Source organism: Pinus tabuliformis, chromosome X, assembly GCF_031772625.1.
Source record: "Pinus tabuliformis cultivar Carrire ecotype Pingquan chromosome X, CPIR1, whole genome shotgun sequence".
Lineage (NCBI taxonomy): Eukaryota > Viridiplantae > Streptophyta > Pinopsida > Pinales > Pinaceae > Pinus > Pinus tabuliformis.
In genome coordinates, this window is record NC_142308.1 from 260,886,445 (window position 1) to 260,903,064 (window position 16,620).

Below are 16,620 nucleotides of genomic sequence, written 5' to 3' on the forward strand. Positions count from 1 at the left end.
CATCACAATGCATCAAGGTACGCCAAGCTTTGGAAATTCCATTCACCCTTTGTATTATTTCTCTGAGAAGTTTACAGCAAGTGAGATCTCCAAAATGAAAATAACAACCACCCCTCAAGCTTATGTGCGGGGCGAATATATACATACGATTTTACAAAAAATATCTGAGTTCTAAGTTATCTCAGACTTAATGTTCTCACCAACTTTTGAGATATTATTATCAGAAATTTATTACAGCATTGAATACAAAATGAAGGCGTCTTGATGTTCTGTCAGAAGATATTTTAGCCTTTGGGAGCTGCTAAGTCGGTTGGGATACTTTGATCAAATGCTGGAGAATCCGACTTTATGGCTCGTGCGCTGTATTTTGGGTCTGCCACCTGTGATTGTGATTGCTGCTGTGGTGAGTAAATAGCCCTGCTGAGTTGGCTCAGCATCTGTCTTTTCCTTGTGGAGTTATCCACCAAATTTTTGCCTGTGCATGACTGTTCATAAACTGGAGAAAATTAACGCTACAGGTTCGGGCCTGATAAGATTATCTGTGTCAAATTCCTCCATACTTCCTGTGTGGGCAATTGGTGTTTTATGATTGCCTGCATAGTTTCATCTGCTTCTGTATACTTAAAGAAATTTGGTGGTGTATCAAACAGGTGATCAATTTCATTCATGATAAAAAACAGGTTATCCACCCTATCATACAAATTCTGCCCTGATGCTGGCCCTGTTTCTGCTGAGGTACTGGGCTGTTTTGCAATTTGTGCTGCAGCATGGGCATCAACCCTTTTGATGTAATTTTCCAGGGTAAGCAGTCTTCCTACACTGCTTAATATGCTGGGGAGGCCTCTGTTCTGTAATGCCAGGAATCTGTCCAGGAATTTGTTGATCTCAGTCTGCATATCCTGTGTTCTCCTCTCCAGCGTTCCAACTAGACTTCGTAGTGTCAGGACTCTTTTAACTACTGAGATTGTTTCAGTCCTGTTAGTAATTCCCATGGTAGCTAGTTGAGAGCTAGTTTTGTTATTTAAAATATTGATCATTCTGCTGGCAGCATCTGGCATGTGGCCAAGGCTTGCTCTAGCTCTGTGTATTTCCTTGTTTGCCTTTGTGATGAGTACTATTTGCTCATCCATAGTTTCAATATACTGCCACTGATTGGTGATGGATCGGCCAATGTTGCCCCAGAGGACTGCTTTTAATTCTGCTGTTACTTTTTCTAGTGCAAGCTCCTTTTCTAGTTCAGCTATTCTCTTTTTTAGAGCTTTTACCTCTCTTTCCTTTGCTGCCTCATTCTGCTTGCTTTTGTCAAATCTTTCATTCACCTTAGTCAAAGACCTTTTGACTTCATCAAGCTCTTTCATTTGGGATTCAAGAACTTGGATCTCAGCTTGCTGCCTCTGCATATCCAGACTAGGAGTCTGCTCTGTTGTTGGCGTAGTTGTTGCTGTGGATGGTGCTGTAGTTCCTGTCTGCTGAGGAGGAAGAGTAGTTGTTGGAGGAGCTTCTTCAAGATTGATTACTTCCGGAGGGGGCTGGGAAGTTTGGCCCTCTTCTCTCTGTTTCAATGCTATCTGTAATGCTGCCTTTGCAGCTTCTGATTGTCCTAGCTGGTCTTGAGTCCGAACCAGCTCCTTGTATAAGGATATCATCAAATCCGTAGCATCCTTTTCTAGCCTTTGCTGAGCAACTTCATCTGTTTGAGGATGGATGGTGGCTGGGAGCTTGATTTTCTTCCTTAAGGCAGCCATGTCTTGATCCCTTATCTTTAACAATTCTTGGATACCTTTAACATCTTTAGGATCATGTCTTATTTCTATAATTACATCCTCCAAGGACTTGATTCTGTTGTCCTTGGCTTGTGATGAAGCCCTCTCCAATTCTAGCTGAGAGGCTGTATTATCCAGGCTGCTCTTCAATTTATAATTTTCCAATGTTTCATCTGCCAAGGAGGCATACACCATTTCACCAGTTTGTTTATGTAATTCGATTTTATCCATAGGGTGTATGTATTTAGCTAGAACCTCCATGTTAGTCCTTAGGTAATCCGAGGTAGATTGGGGATGCAGAGTTGTGGGCATGAAGTGACTCATGATCATTTTGCCTTCACTTACATCAAAGGCAGACATGAGTCTTTGCTGATTGGTGGGAGCCAGGTTCAGCAAATGATTGTACAGCTGTACTTTAATAGGATCACTCCTCCTTTTAATGTCGATAAATTGCTGTTTGATGCTTATTTGTCCTTCTTGGTGCTGGCTGGAGGAACTGACCTCTCCTCCCATAGCTCTATCATGTTCATGCTGGAATGAACTGGCTAACATTTCTCGGCTGGGTGGACCCATGCCCATTGCTTGTCTTATTGCTATGTCATCCTCTAGAAAGTCATTTAATCTTTGTCTTTTCTCTCCCTGATTGATGGATGAAGTCAGGGGAGTCTCTCTATCTCTTTTCCTGGTTAAGTCCTCCTTTTGTGGGGTTTGGAGGACCGAGGCATCAAAAGTAGTTTCCGCCCTAGGAGGCACTATATTCTGAGCTTGTTGCTCAGTGGAACTAGGAGTGTCAATCACCCTTTCTTGCTGCAAGGGTTGCTGTTTCTTAAGTGACACTTCTTCTTACTGTTGCCCTTCTTGTTGCTGCTCCATCTCTTCTTGTTGTTGCACCAATGTTTCCACTTGCTCTTCTGTCAATGGAGGTGGCTGTTCCACCTGTTTCCCTTTATCTTTACTGGCTGTTTGTGGTGTTTTCCCGGCAGCTTGCTGCTGTGTTGTTGATGATGAAGCGGCTGATCCAAGCTGTCTTCTGTATGAATGAGGAACCTGTCCACAATTTTCCAAGTCAGCTTGCTTTTGTATATTTCTAGCTTCTTTTTCTAGAAGCTCTTCAGCAGTTATTTCTTCTTCTAAGGTACCCTCTTCCCAATTTGATGCATTGGCATACTGTTCAATCTCAGGTTGTCTCTTGTGTGCATAACTACCCAATTTGTATTTTATCCTCCTGAGGGAGACAAAATGATTGGGGTCATAGGGTATCCATTCAAAACTAGTTTGCAGTCTGAGGCCTTCCAGAATAGTGTTTGCCTCTTTCCATCCCTCCTCTTTTCTGTTATATAGGAAAGGACCCAGCTGGCTTCTCACCTTTAGCTGTGACTTCTTGTTCTTGCTCTGAAAATGCAGGTAGTCTGAGTTGCCAAACTGTCTGAAATATTCCAAGGCAAAAAGCCTCATGGGGACATACCTTGGCAACCTAAAAGGTGTCAACTCACAGCCATATATTCTGATGACTGTGTGGTTTTGGTAGAGGTACCAATTACCAATGCTGTAGGTTTTGTTTAGGTGAAGAACTCTCTTCATATCATCAGTTAGCCTTGGAGGAGGAACACCATGCAATACTGCCAAGGCTTGGATTTCCCTGGGCATTGAGTTGCTTCAAAGGAAAAGAGAATGTGGCTGGCTGATAAAACAAGAAGAGGTGGTATATGTATGAGGTGTACCTGAATAGTCTTTCCCTCTTCAAGTTCATAAACTGGTCATGGATTTTATCTGCAATGTATGCAGCATAATCATAATGCACAGCTGGGGGCTTACCAGGAGAGAATAGAGACAGCGTTGCCATTATGGTTTCATCCACATCCTCCATTCCCTTGAATCCTAGGGCATAGCTGATCAAATCCACTAACATCCTGCCCAATTCATTCAAGTACTGATATCCAATAGGAGGAGTTCTGATGGATTCAGAGCCTGGTTTTACAAACAGCTGATTGATTTTAATGAGTTGGTCACTTGACAGCTTGCTCCCTCTCTTTATCAAATTCTGCATATTGAGGGGGGTCAATTGCTTGGCAGTATGGAAGTGCAGCATCTAATTAATACTCTCTGAGGTGATCTGGAACAAAACTAGGCCTGAGGGGCTAATGACAGCTCTTCGGCTTGGGTCATAGCATTCCTGGCAGCTGTATATCAACTCTGGCATAGGGTTTACTTGGGGAAGGTTATAGATTGGCAGGTTTGAGTCCCAGATTCCCAAAATGTCTGCTCCACTAAGATGCTGGGCTTTCAACTCATTCAGCATCTGAATATTGTATTTGGAGCCCATAAGAAACCAGTCCATCATTTGGTAATCCATATCTCCCAGGGCTTTCCACTCCAATTCCTGGTGAGGGGCATTGAGGGGCTTGATGTTGAGAGCAGTGGGAGTCTCCATGATCTTCTTCAAAGTTCAACAATTGTAGGTGGATGGTTTAATGGAAGCAACACAGAGTAGAAGTGATTTTCTGTAAAAACAGTTTGTATCTCAGATACCAGAGGAGGAATTTACACAACAGCAGTTGAAATACTGTTTGTTTCAGGTGTAGGGCTTCTCTATGGTCTCACTATGTCCTCTTTTAGCGGGTGAATTGAGTTTAACAAGAAATTTGCCGGGAATATGCGGTGAATGCTGTTTTTTGAGCGAAATTACAGGTATTAAGGCTCGGCTGATGTTTTTGGACTTCACAGTTGCAAATGTGGACGTGCAGAGGGAAATGGCCGGTGAAAATATAATTTTTAAGGTCTCCTTAGCCCTCTGAGTAACTTTAATTTCAATAACAGGCATATGGAGGGCAGCAAATGGTAAATACCTGTTAATTGACGAACAGAGGTCGCATGGGCGTGCACGGTTGGAGCTCTGGAGGTCGCCTTGGTTAACTGAGCAGGTTGGCGAAAATTTGGACGTAAACAGCCATGCAGAGCCGAAGTAGCGACAGGAGTAAAAAGTGAGAAAAACACGGTTTTTTGGGTTAATATGGACCTTTTTACCATTTTGGGGCTTTCTAGTGATGACGTCAGCATGACGTCATTGGTGGGTCAAGGTGAGGTGACGTCAGCTGACGTCATAGGGTGACGTGGCGGTATGCTATTGGTCCATGGGGAATGGTGCGGTGGCAGCCACGTCAACGACGAGGTGGACGAATAACGGAGACAAGGACAAGCGGGTGTGACGTGGCGGTATACAGTTGGAAAACGGTTGGCGGTTAGGACCGTAGCGGTTACGGTTAGGGCTAGCCACTACGGTCTCTCGGGGCGGTTTAGGTACGGTCCCAGAAATGTCAGACCCGGCTCCGAGAGCCCTTATTGTTTGACGCGTGGCCTGCCCGTGACGTGACGTAACGTCACTTTCTCGGGCGGTAAAGGACCACCATGGGGGCCGCTCTGATATTGCTGTGGATCGTCGGATCCTCGGGACCTGATCCGACGGTGGGCGGAGCAACAACGTGCTCGGAGTATATGCGCGGGCGGAAAACTTTGGGTTGTGGGTTTTTTTGATGGTTTTTCAATGTTTTTCATTAAAACAAACTGCGCGCTAACCTTTTGGAAATGTGCCAGAGGCGGGCTTTTCAGACTTTGGGTAATTTTTGCAAAGGTTTTTAAGGGTAAAAGAGGGTTTATAGGGGTTTTTTCAATGCAAATGGTGGTTTGAGGGGCAAGTTGGCTTGTAGCAAGGGGGAATGGGACGTGATAAGTTCACCAAGGTGACCAGAGGTCACTTTGGTTCCTTTTGAAGAACATATGGCTATAATGCCAAGGGGAGGAGTATTTATAGAATTTGGGGCTTTATACACCATAGTGTTAATATTATTAGGGGAAGGGTAAGATAGGGGAGCTATATAGTAGAATTAGAGGTTAATATGAATGAAAGGGGCAAATGAGGGGATCTTACTGAGTTTATCTGAAATTGATTTAGTTTTGAGAGTAGATAAAAATGAAAAAAGATTTTAGACAAGAAATGTGGCTTCTGAATGAACAAGAACCACCATAAAACCATGATCTCTCTCCATGAATCTCAGCTGAAAAGGGAATGTTAATAATGAAATGAAAGGGAAAGGGAGGTTAGTCATGCTCCTTGCTGCAATTTGATGGAATTAACCATTTTGTCCATTGATAGATTTTGCCTTGGCAATACATCTTTTGACATATGTGCAATGGTGAAAATGCCCTTTCTGCAACCACAACTACTTACTTAGCTATTTTCCTAGCATTTTTTGTTTCTCCATTGGAGGGTGCACTTGGACTTGCAAACCCTTACTTGCCTTTTCTTTTCTTTGGCTTTTTCTTTATTCTTTTCTATCTATTTCTACCCTTATCTCTTCCAAGGTCCCAGATTAGGCTGTTGGGATCCTTTTCTTCTCTACCTAAACTAGTTGTCTGCCAAGATTAAGCAGTTTGGACAGACTTCTTTCTCTAGTCTATAGCACAAAATTGAACTCATGGCATGATCCAGATTAAACTGTTGGATCATCCATCAAATTTCGAAATAAGGTCATCAATATTTGAAAACACTTTACACAGCTCTTGTTCTCTGGGAAATATGGGATCTTTGTGATACCAAAGCAGAGCATATTTGGACTTTCCTTGGCCAATCATGAAATATGAAACCTATTGGTATAGGTATCCAACAGGTTCAAAACTCCTTAAGAGTAGGAATGGTGGAAGAAATCTTAATATCCCAATAGAAAGGTATAGATCTTTTGATCCTATTGCCATATGATAATTAAAGAAAAAGAACCATCATAATACAGATAACCAATCAAAACGAATTTAGTAGAACAATGGCAGCAAAAGATGATAAGTAAGCATGTCTTTCTCTGCATCCTTTCACCAAGTCAGGGCAATTTCTTATAAAGATAGCGATTTATGATTTAGTGATTTCGGTATGCTGCGTTTTCGCTTTAATCTCTTAAATGTATAGCTGTATTCCAAAAGACTTGAAAGAACATCAGCAATAAACATCCTTAATTTGAGGTAGAGGGAGCAAGCTGTTTCAAAATCGTATGAGTAATGTTCCTTTCAAGGAAGGTCACAACAATAGTTCACAGATGCTGTTCGTTTGGAGAAAGGAATAGTAGTTTCAAGGAAATGTCGTTCTCTTTTAAAAAAAAAAGATCGGCAGAAATCAAAAGTGTTGTTCCTTTTGGAAGCAGCAAAAACACACAAGTGCTGTTCCTTTTGAAAAAGGAACCACAAAAATCGTAAGTTGCAAGTGTTGTTCCTTTTGGAAAAGGGACAGCAAAAATCAAAGTGCTTGTTCCTTTTGGAAAAGGAACAGCAGAAATAAAAAGTGCTGTTCCTTTTGGAAAAGGAACAGCAGAAATCAAAAGTGTTGTTCCTTTTGGAAAAGGAACAGCAGAAATCAAAAGTGTTGTTCCTTTTGGAAAAGGAACAATAGAAATCAAAAGTGCTGTTCCTTTTGGAAAAAGGAACAGCAGAAATCAAAAGTGCTGTTCCTTTTGGAAAAAGGAACAGCAAAAATCAAAAGTGTTGTTCGTTTTGGAAAAAGGAACAGCAAAAATCACCAGTGCTGTTCCTTTTGGAAAAGAAACAACAAAAATCACAAGTGTTGTTCCTTTTGGAAAAGGAACAGGGAAAATCACAGGTGCTGTTCCTTTGGAAAAGGAACAGCAAAAATCAAAAGTGATGTTCCTTTTGGAAAAGGAACAACAGAAATAACAAAACATACTGCAAAAAATATGTACAAAAATAATTCGATAAGTTATATACAAATTATAAAGAAAAGTAGATTTTTTAGTGAGTTACAGGCAGGGAAGACTTGTCTTCCTCCCCTAAGATCTCCATATCTGAATCCTGGCGTAATTGTTGGCAGAAGGACTCCCGAGTAAGTGGTTTGCGATAGAGACGGACTCGATGGCCGTTTGCCTTGAAGATATATCCAAAACCATCGGTAGTAGTCAAGGTAAGGGTCCCATTGTCATGCACTTTCTGAATTTCATATGGTCCCAACCAATGAGTCTGGAGTTTCCTGGGGAAGTCCTGAAATCTAGAGTCATACAAAAGAGCCTAGTCTCCTTCATGGAAGACTCTGTTTTTAATGAGAGCATCATGCCATTTACCTCTCTGCTGCTGTATCAAAGCAGTGTGTTGAAGTGCAGAGAGCCTAATTTCATCGAGCTCATTAATCTGTTGTAGTCGATTAGTCTGTGCCTCAGTTAAATCTAAACCAACTTGTTGTGTTGTTCGTAATGTCTGGATTTCAAATTCTATAGGAAAGATGGGTTGTTTTCCAAACATTAGCTGATAAGGTGAGTGACCAGTAGTGCTTCTCCATGTTGTTCTATAATCGCACAATGCTTCTGGTAGTTTGGCTGCCCAGTCACGTCTATGTGATGCAATTGTTTTTGTTAGAATCGTCTCTATTATTTTGTTACTGCTTTCTACTTTCCCATTTGCCTGCAGGTGATATGGGGTGGTAACTTTATGTTGAACATGATAATTATTGAGTGTTGCCTCTATTATGCTCCCAGCAAACTGTGGCCCTCCATCTGTAATTATTTCTCTAGGGAGGCCATAACGCATCCTTAAAAATTGTGGGCCAATAATACCCTGTTTGTAATACTTTATGTGCAGTCCTACGATCAGCGAAATGTCCACCACATGGTTGGTCATGGCATGCTTTCAATATATCAAAAATTTCATCTTGTCTAACGCATCTTCTGATTTTCATGTCTGCCCCTGTATGAAACAAATAACCCCCAATCCAGGAAAATCTGGTAGTTTGTTGGACAATCTGTTTTCGCTCATTAGGGGTTAGATGCTTTGGTAACTTACCTACTGCTAGGTAATTGGCGACATCCGCATACCAGGGTGTTTGAACAACAACAGAAAATAGATGCTCATCTGGAAACTGATCTTCAACTGCTGCTACATCGACTGGTTTTGGCACTCTTAAGAGGAAATCAGCTACTGGGTTTTCTTTCTTGGGTCGATCCTTGATTGTAATATCGAATTCCTGCAATAAAATCAGCCATCTAGTTATTCTGCCATTTGTGACAGGCTTATTTGCTAAATATTTTATAGCAGAATGATCTGTGTACAGAATAACAGGATATCCAGTAATGTAATGTCTGAATTTATTGATAGCATGTATAACAGCTAAAAATTCTTTTTCAGTGACAGTATAATTCAATTCAACAGGGGATAGATTTTTGCTAATGTAATAAATTGCATATGGTTTTCTATCCTCCTCCTGTCCAAGGACCGCTCCAATGGCTGTATCTGAAGCATCAGATGATATCTGGAATGGAAAATCCCAATTTGGTCCCCGAAGAACTGGAGCTGTAGATACGAGCTTCTTCAGATTGTTGAAGGCACGTTCGCATTTTTCTATCCAACAGAAATTAATATTACCAGTTAATGCATACAATGGTGCAGCAATACGTGAATAATGTTCTATAAATCTTCTGTAATAACCAAAGAATCCAAGAAAGCTACGTACCTCTGTTTGAGTAGTAGGAGTAGGAATAAGCAAAAGTATTTGGATTTTGGCTGGGTCTACCTGAATTCCAGCTGCAGAAATGTAATGTCCTAAAATATGTCCTTCTGTCATCATCACGTAACATTTTTCATGGCTTAAACAAAGCCTGGTAGCTATGCAACGTTGTAGGACTTTTTCTAGTGTCTCCAATGCTGGATAAAACTCATATCTGTATGGAGTAAAGTCGTCCATATATACTTCCAGTCCTTCATTTATTAGATCTGCAAAAATGCTAAGAATAGCCCTTTGGAATGTGGCAGGGGCATTACATAAACCAAAAGGTAAAACTCGGTAGGAGAATGTTCCCCAAGGACAAGTAAAAGTAGTTTTGTCCTGATCTTTAGGGGCAATTTGTATTTGGTTATACCCATTGAAGCCATCGAGAAAAGAAAAGAATTTCTTCCCTGCCAAAGTGTCCAATACTTGATCGATGAACGGGAGAGGAAAGTGATCTTTTGGTGTTGCCTTATTCAGCTCCCTGTAGTCCACGCAGATCCTCCACTTCCCATTCTTTTTTGGTACCACCACAAGAGGGGAGACCCATTTACTATCAGAGATGGGGTAGATGAAGTTAACATCTAAAAGTTTTTGAAGCTCAGCTTTTACTACTTCTTTTAAGTGAGGGTTTAGTCTTCTCTGAGGCTGCCTAACAGGTCTTGCATCATTTTCTATATAGATGTGGTGTGTACATAACTGCGGGTCAATTCCTTTCATATCAGGGTAATCCCATGCAAATGCTTCTTTATATTTTCTTAAAATATAGATGAGTTTTGTTTCTTGTTCGGGTGTAAGGTCAGCGTTAATGTTTAAGGTCTTTCCGGGTTTGATTTCCACAATTTTACTATGTGCAACTGAAGTGATAGGGATTGTGTGATTGTGTGCATCTTTCAAAGGTTCCTCTTCTACTTCGTTATCAAATGCTGCTTTTATCATATGACACTGGGTACGAGATGTGAGTTCAGTTTGACTAATGAAATTACTGATGGCATCATCTTCTGTTCGGTCTTTGAACTCTAGTGCTTCTTGTATGGTCAATGGAGATCTGATGTTGTCAGTCAGGTATGATACAGGGTGCCTATTAGTTTTAACTATAGTGATACTTGGCTGCACTGGGGGATATAGTACTAAATTCTTGATATCCGCCCCCTTGGTTATAATCATGTTCCCTTGCCGACAGCCGATGTAGGCATCAGCGGTAGCAAGCCAAGGTCTTCCTAAGATCAGTGGATGTCCATCAAGTCAGGTTTTAGGGTTTATTATCAGAAAATCAGTTGGGTATTCCCAGGAGTCAACCGAGACCATGACATCATGCAGTATGCCTTCCGGTCTAACCACAGACCGATTGGCCAATTCTAGCAGAGTTGAGGTAGGTTCTGCAGATGTAATGCCTAGCTTTTGGCAAGTAGCAGTTGTCAATATATTGATTGCAGCTCCAAGATCAACTAAGGCATTGGTTAGGGTTTGACCATAAATTTGAACAGTGACTATTGGGTTTCCTGGGTCCTCATACGTAATAGGTGTTTCCTTTCCTGACAATAGGTCAGATAAAGTACCGACTACTTGAACTCTTGGGTTATCCATTATATTCCTCCTTGGCCTTTTTATGCACAATTCTTTAATAGTTTTTGCGTATATCGGGATGTCTTGAATGGCCTGAAGGAATGGAATTTTTATGTACAAATTTTGTAATTCTCCCAGAATGTCAAAATTAGATTGTTGTATCGGTCGAGGTATGACTAAACGTTCTCGGAATGGGGGAGAGGATGTGGTTGCTTGATTATGAGTTTGCTGTCTATTCATATCCTCTTCTTGTGACAAATGTTCTCTAGGTAACTGTTCTTCAATCTGAACTATTTTATTTCCCTCTGTTTGGATAATACGCCCAGATCTTAGCTGAAGATCATTGCACTCCCTCAGATCAGGTCCTTCTTCTGGTGTTTCTAAAATTTGGAGTGCTTGGACTGGTCTGTTATTTGGATTGGGATTGGGCTGGGCTGGGAGTTGCGGTCTCAGATTAGCCTGGGGATTCTGCTGTAAAGCTGGCAGTGTATGTTGAGGGAGAGGGACATTTCCTACTGGCTGATTTGTTAGTCTCTGCCAGTTATTCTGCCAGGCTGAACTTTGTGAAGTAGGGGGAGTCCATTGTGGAGGATATGGGCTGTTTTGCCAATATGGTGGGGGATAAGGAGGATTCGACCAACCGGATTGGCTCGTCTGATTTAGCCATGGATTAACAGAAGGATATGACTGTGGTGACCAGTTTGGAAATGGGGGCTGAAATTGGCTTTGCCATGTATTATACTGTTGAGCGTTATACTGGGGATACTGAAAAGAAGAAGTTGGATCTGAAAACATATCAGTTTGTCGCGGCTGCCACTGACAACGCTGGTTGAGCATGTACACGGTTTCTGGTTCTTCTTCTGCCTCCTTATATACTACTTTTAGTCCAGGTAGTGAGGGACAACTTTCTGTCGAATGATCCTTTTCACAAATGGCACATGCTTGGACTGCATCTAGTGGGCATTCCTTATGGCTATGCTTCTTCCTACATCTGGGGCAGAAGATAGCTAAATTCTGTTCTGCCTCCCTTTGCTTTTGCTTGGCCTGCAAAACGTCCAATTGTGTAGTCAGTGTTCCTAGTATATCAGTTTTAAAGTTTTCCAATAAATTTCCAATTTCAGCCCGCGTTACTCCTTCTGATGAAATTTTGTTTTCTCTTGCAAACCAATCATGTTCTGCTGGTTTGATCCGTGTACTGCCTCTCGAACTCCTAATGCATAGATCAATTATGTCAGCAAAATTTTCCTGATAAATATCCCCTTTTCCCATAATGTTTAATGTTTCAATCCATTGTTCTTTCATGCCTCTTATTAATGCTGTTTTCAACACATTATCGGGTAAGGGTGATGATGCATAGGGCGATCTTTGCAAATTATACTGAAAACGCTCCACATATTCTTCTAATGTTTCGCTTGGTCTAGCCATCATCTGGAATATTTCATCTTTTAGTTCTCTAGACCTGCAGTAATCTTGATATTTTTTTAGAAAAGATTCCTTCATTTGATCCCAATTATTTATAACCCCACCACCTAATCCCATAAACCATATTAAAGCAGCCCCTTTCAGGGTCGAGGGAAACAGTTTTAGTTTTTGGGGGTCAGTGATGTAGTCATATCCCCTGCATAGTACATCAAATTCAAATAAAAATGCATCCGGGTCTTCTGATGTAAGTCCGTGAAATGTAGGGATATGTTGAAGGGGAATTGCTTTCATGGGGGCATTTGCTGTAGAATCCACTACGGGGTATTGTAATGTAGAGGTTTGGGTGTTTGGTGGATTTTGAGCCATTAGGTCAAATATATGCCAATAACCTTCTGGAATATCTAGAAGAGTGTTCCTTGGTTGAGCGGGGATGGTTTTGACAGGATTAGTTTTAATAGCACTTCCTCTATCTGGAATTCCTATCTGAGGGGATTGGATATTTTCAATAATAATTTTTACCGCACTTCCTTTGTCTGGGCTATTCAATGGCTGAGTTATCCTAGGAGGAGATCTTGGCTCTTCCCCTGTTTCCCCTTCTCCTTCACAAAGATTACTAAAATTCCCTTCTTGCAATCGCTCTGGAATAGAATTTTCAATTTCTTGAAAGTCCTGTTCGTCAGTTTGACTATGCACTTCAGCAAAGGCTACAGATGGTGAACCTGTGGCCTGAAGGGAGCTAGTAGGCTGTCTGGAAATAACTTTCCTAGGTCCTACTGAAGGCTGAGATTTGGCTTTCTTATAGATTTCGTTTATGAATGTTGCTCGACCAAGGGTCACCGACCCCTTAGCTTTTTCTAGCTTCGGCAAAGGTTTGGGATTTTTCTCCGGCTTTTTCTGCTTAGTCATGCACTCAATTTAACTACTAAATCTTTCTTAAGCAGATAGCAGCAATTCTGCAGGAAAGCGAGCAAAGGAGCAGGGCTTTTACATGCTCTGTACGTAGGTTCTTACCTTCCATTTTCAAAACCCAATTCTTCCCTAGCAGGTTCGTACACTACCCTGAAAAAGAAAAATGGCTACACTCTTTCCCCGGCAACGGCGCCAAAATGTAGAGCTATAAAAAGGGTCTCTTTCACCTCTAGTTACCTCACATTAGAATGTCAATCCGGGAACGTCTTGCTATTTCAAAAGAGTGTCTCACTCTGAGGCTTAGCACTTGTCAGAGTAATGCTCGTAGTACAGCTACTTAAAGGCTACAAAAGTAAATGGTTGCATGTCTACAACTTAACTACTTCAAAAGGCTAAATCACACCAAGCATTGCATCAGTTGAAGGTTCGGTAACAATAACCCATCCTTTTCATAACTGACGAGAACAAATCCGAGGTCTGGGAGCTAGGTAGCAGATGCTGGGGCTCACTACAGCCTGAGAGCGTCCTTGATGAATATAAATGAAACGACAAGTAAAGGAAATAACGATGAAATGGAACAACACATCAGCCAAGGGTTTGGTGGCAATAACCTATCCCTTTCATAACTGATGGGAGCAGATCAGAGGTCTGGGAGCCAAATAGCAGAAGCTGACACTCACTATAGCCTAAGTCTGTCCTTAAGAAATGGCAAGTAAATGAAACAACAAATCAGCAATCTTAAAATAGACCAGCGATTGAAATGGAACAGCAATTCAAAAATGGAACAGCAACTAAATGGAACAGCAATTCAGAAATGGAACAGCAACTGGAATAAACAATAACCAAATTCATCAAGCTGTGATTCTATCTAACTACTCCAATCAAAACATCAATCCTGCAGTCTCAAAGGAATTACAACCCTAGAAACACAATGTGCTCAATCTGTTTCTGTTATTGATCTGAATAAACGCATGCGATTGCATTTCAAGATATAAACAGTAACATTCAATAATCATCTGAAATCAGATTTCTCAAGGTAACTTGTCATAATGCTAAAACACAATCACCATGAACTCTGTACTGGAGTGATACGATCCTATAGAGATTAATCAACACTTTAATAAATTGGTAACATAATGCAGTGTCAATATAAGACTTCAATTTGCAGGAACATTAAACAAGTTAAACATAACAGAGCATGTAATATAATGTTCATAAAACACAACAGATTACCAGATCACGCCTATTATCAAACCACACAAAAACCACGCGTAATGGTACAAGAGCAAGTGTCCTCCAGGGCCGGGCCCTTAGCCTCCAGTGGTACACCGTTTAAAGTTGATATAGGATCAAAGATAAAAGAGTAACCAAGTCTGTATTAATGCATGAAATAAACTTACAGTAGAGCAAGTCTTAACAGGATATAAAGATCATAGTCTTGATCTGTTAAAAAGGAATTACAATAGAACCTTCTTTATAGCCAACAATGCTATCTCTTATATAAGGATGATGACGGAGATATCTAGATACAAAAAATAGATAAAATAGTGATCCCTCAGGATCTAAGATCCTGAGGGATTCGCAGAATCATTAACCCTGAGTCACTTCTTTCATTTTCTGCTCCGAACTGGTATCTCCGTTTCCTTTTCTGGGTTTGTCCGTTTTGATCTGGTCTATTTGTGGTTCCCCGTCAAAGGGACAGCAGTTAGCTCCTCTTTGTCTTTCCCTTTGAGATGGCTAATTTCTGCTTTTCCTCCTTCCTGCACGTAAGAACAACGATTATCAGTTTTTCTATTAACCTCACGTGTTTCGTCATTATCTAAGTTTAAAATGCAGAAAGGTTTGTATATCCTAATGAAAAAGATACTGAAATAACCATCAAAACATACCTTCTTTGAGACTCTACACCAGCGTCCACTCTGTTGATAGGAGCTCCTCCTCCTAGGATCACTGGTGATATGAAGAAGATTCTGCAACTTTCTAAACAGTACAGGATAGGTGACTAGTACCTATACCAAAATTACACAGAGATCAGAATGTATGGGTGTGAAATTTTCCCTTTTAAGTTGCCTAAATATGTGCTGATGAGGTTATTTGCATTAGAATATTTCAGGCAGATCATCAATGCAGACTTGACCCACTTTTGTAATGTAAAGAAGAAGGCTCAGTTGAGAATCAAAAACTAGTTAGGCCCTTATGTTATCCATTCTAGGGATGCGTGGAAAGATGCTGAAAAGATCTTAGAAGACCACCTTAGATTGAAGAAGAGTTTTCAGTGGGTGCCATATGACTCATGTAGTTTCATAAGTGACAAAAGGGTAAGAAACAAGCTATCAATGTATGTACATCATAGGATCCCAAAAATTGAATAGTATGCAAATTAGGAAGAATGGGTAGAAGGAACATTAATAGAAGAGATTAGTGAGCAAGAAAAAATGGAAAAGGCTATGAAAAATCTTGAGAAAACCCTTGACCTGGACTCTTTTGGACAAGTATCTTTCAAGCTGCCTCAACAATCAGGAGTTGGAACATCCTCTGCTGGAACTTCTCAGTAGCGTGCACAGAAAACCAACACATCAGTCATAGGGACTTCAAAGGGTAAAGGGGTAGATACCATAGAGCATCCTATAATGACAGATCAGCCAGCAACATCAAAAGAACAGAATCAGGGGCAAATTCCTCTAGCCCAAACTAGAGCACCAGAAATTCCAGCACTACAAACTCTTCTAAATGAGGAAAGAAGCAAAAAGAGAGACAGAGAAGAGGCCACACCTATCAGTGGACCTGCTAAACAACCAGGAGCAAAGAGACAAAGACTGAATACTCTGTCAGAAGAGGAAATTATTGAAGAAATGACAGACAGTCTAAGAGGTGAGAGGGTAGTCAGCCAGTAGACTTCCCCAGTGATAGAAACATCAACTAGCTCCCATAGGCAGGAGTTAGAAAGGCAACACAGTATAGAGGTGTCATCCACTAGGCCACAAAGCAAATAGGCCTCAAACATTAAGAAAACTTTCACAGAGATAAAGGCCAGGAATGATCCCGTGAGAATTGAAATCTATAATCAATACTTGAAAATGGCCCCCTCAACCCAGCAAAGATTGATGTCTGCCTATGACATTAAAGAAGGCAAAATGTTAATGAGTTATTTTAAGCCAAAGGTACAACAACCCCAGTCGGCAGCAGATTACATCAGAACAAACTTGGAGGTCCTAGCCAAAGACATTCATCCACTGGACCAAATTGAACTTCACAAACAGACTAGGGAAATGGTTTATTCCACACTAACTGACAAAGCAATGTTGGCCCACCAGTTACAAAGTTCCTTAGACAACACAACAGCTCAGTTGCATTGGGAGAAAGCTTCTTCTCTGGCCAAGGATAACATAATCAAATCTTTAGAAGAGATCATCATGGAACTGGGACATGACC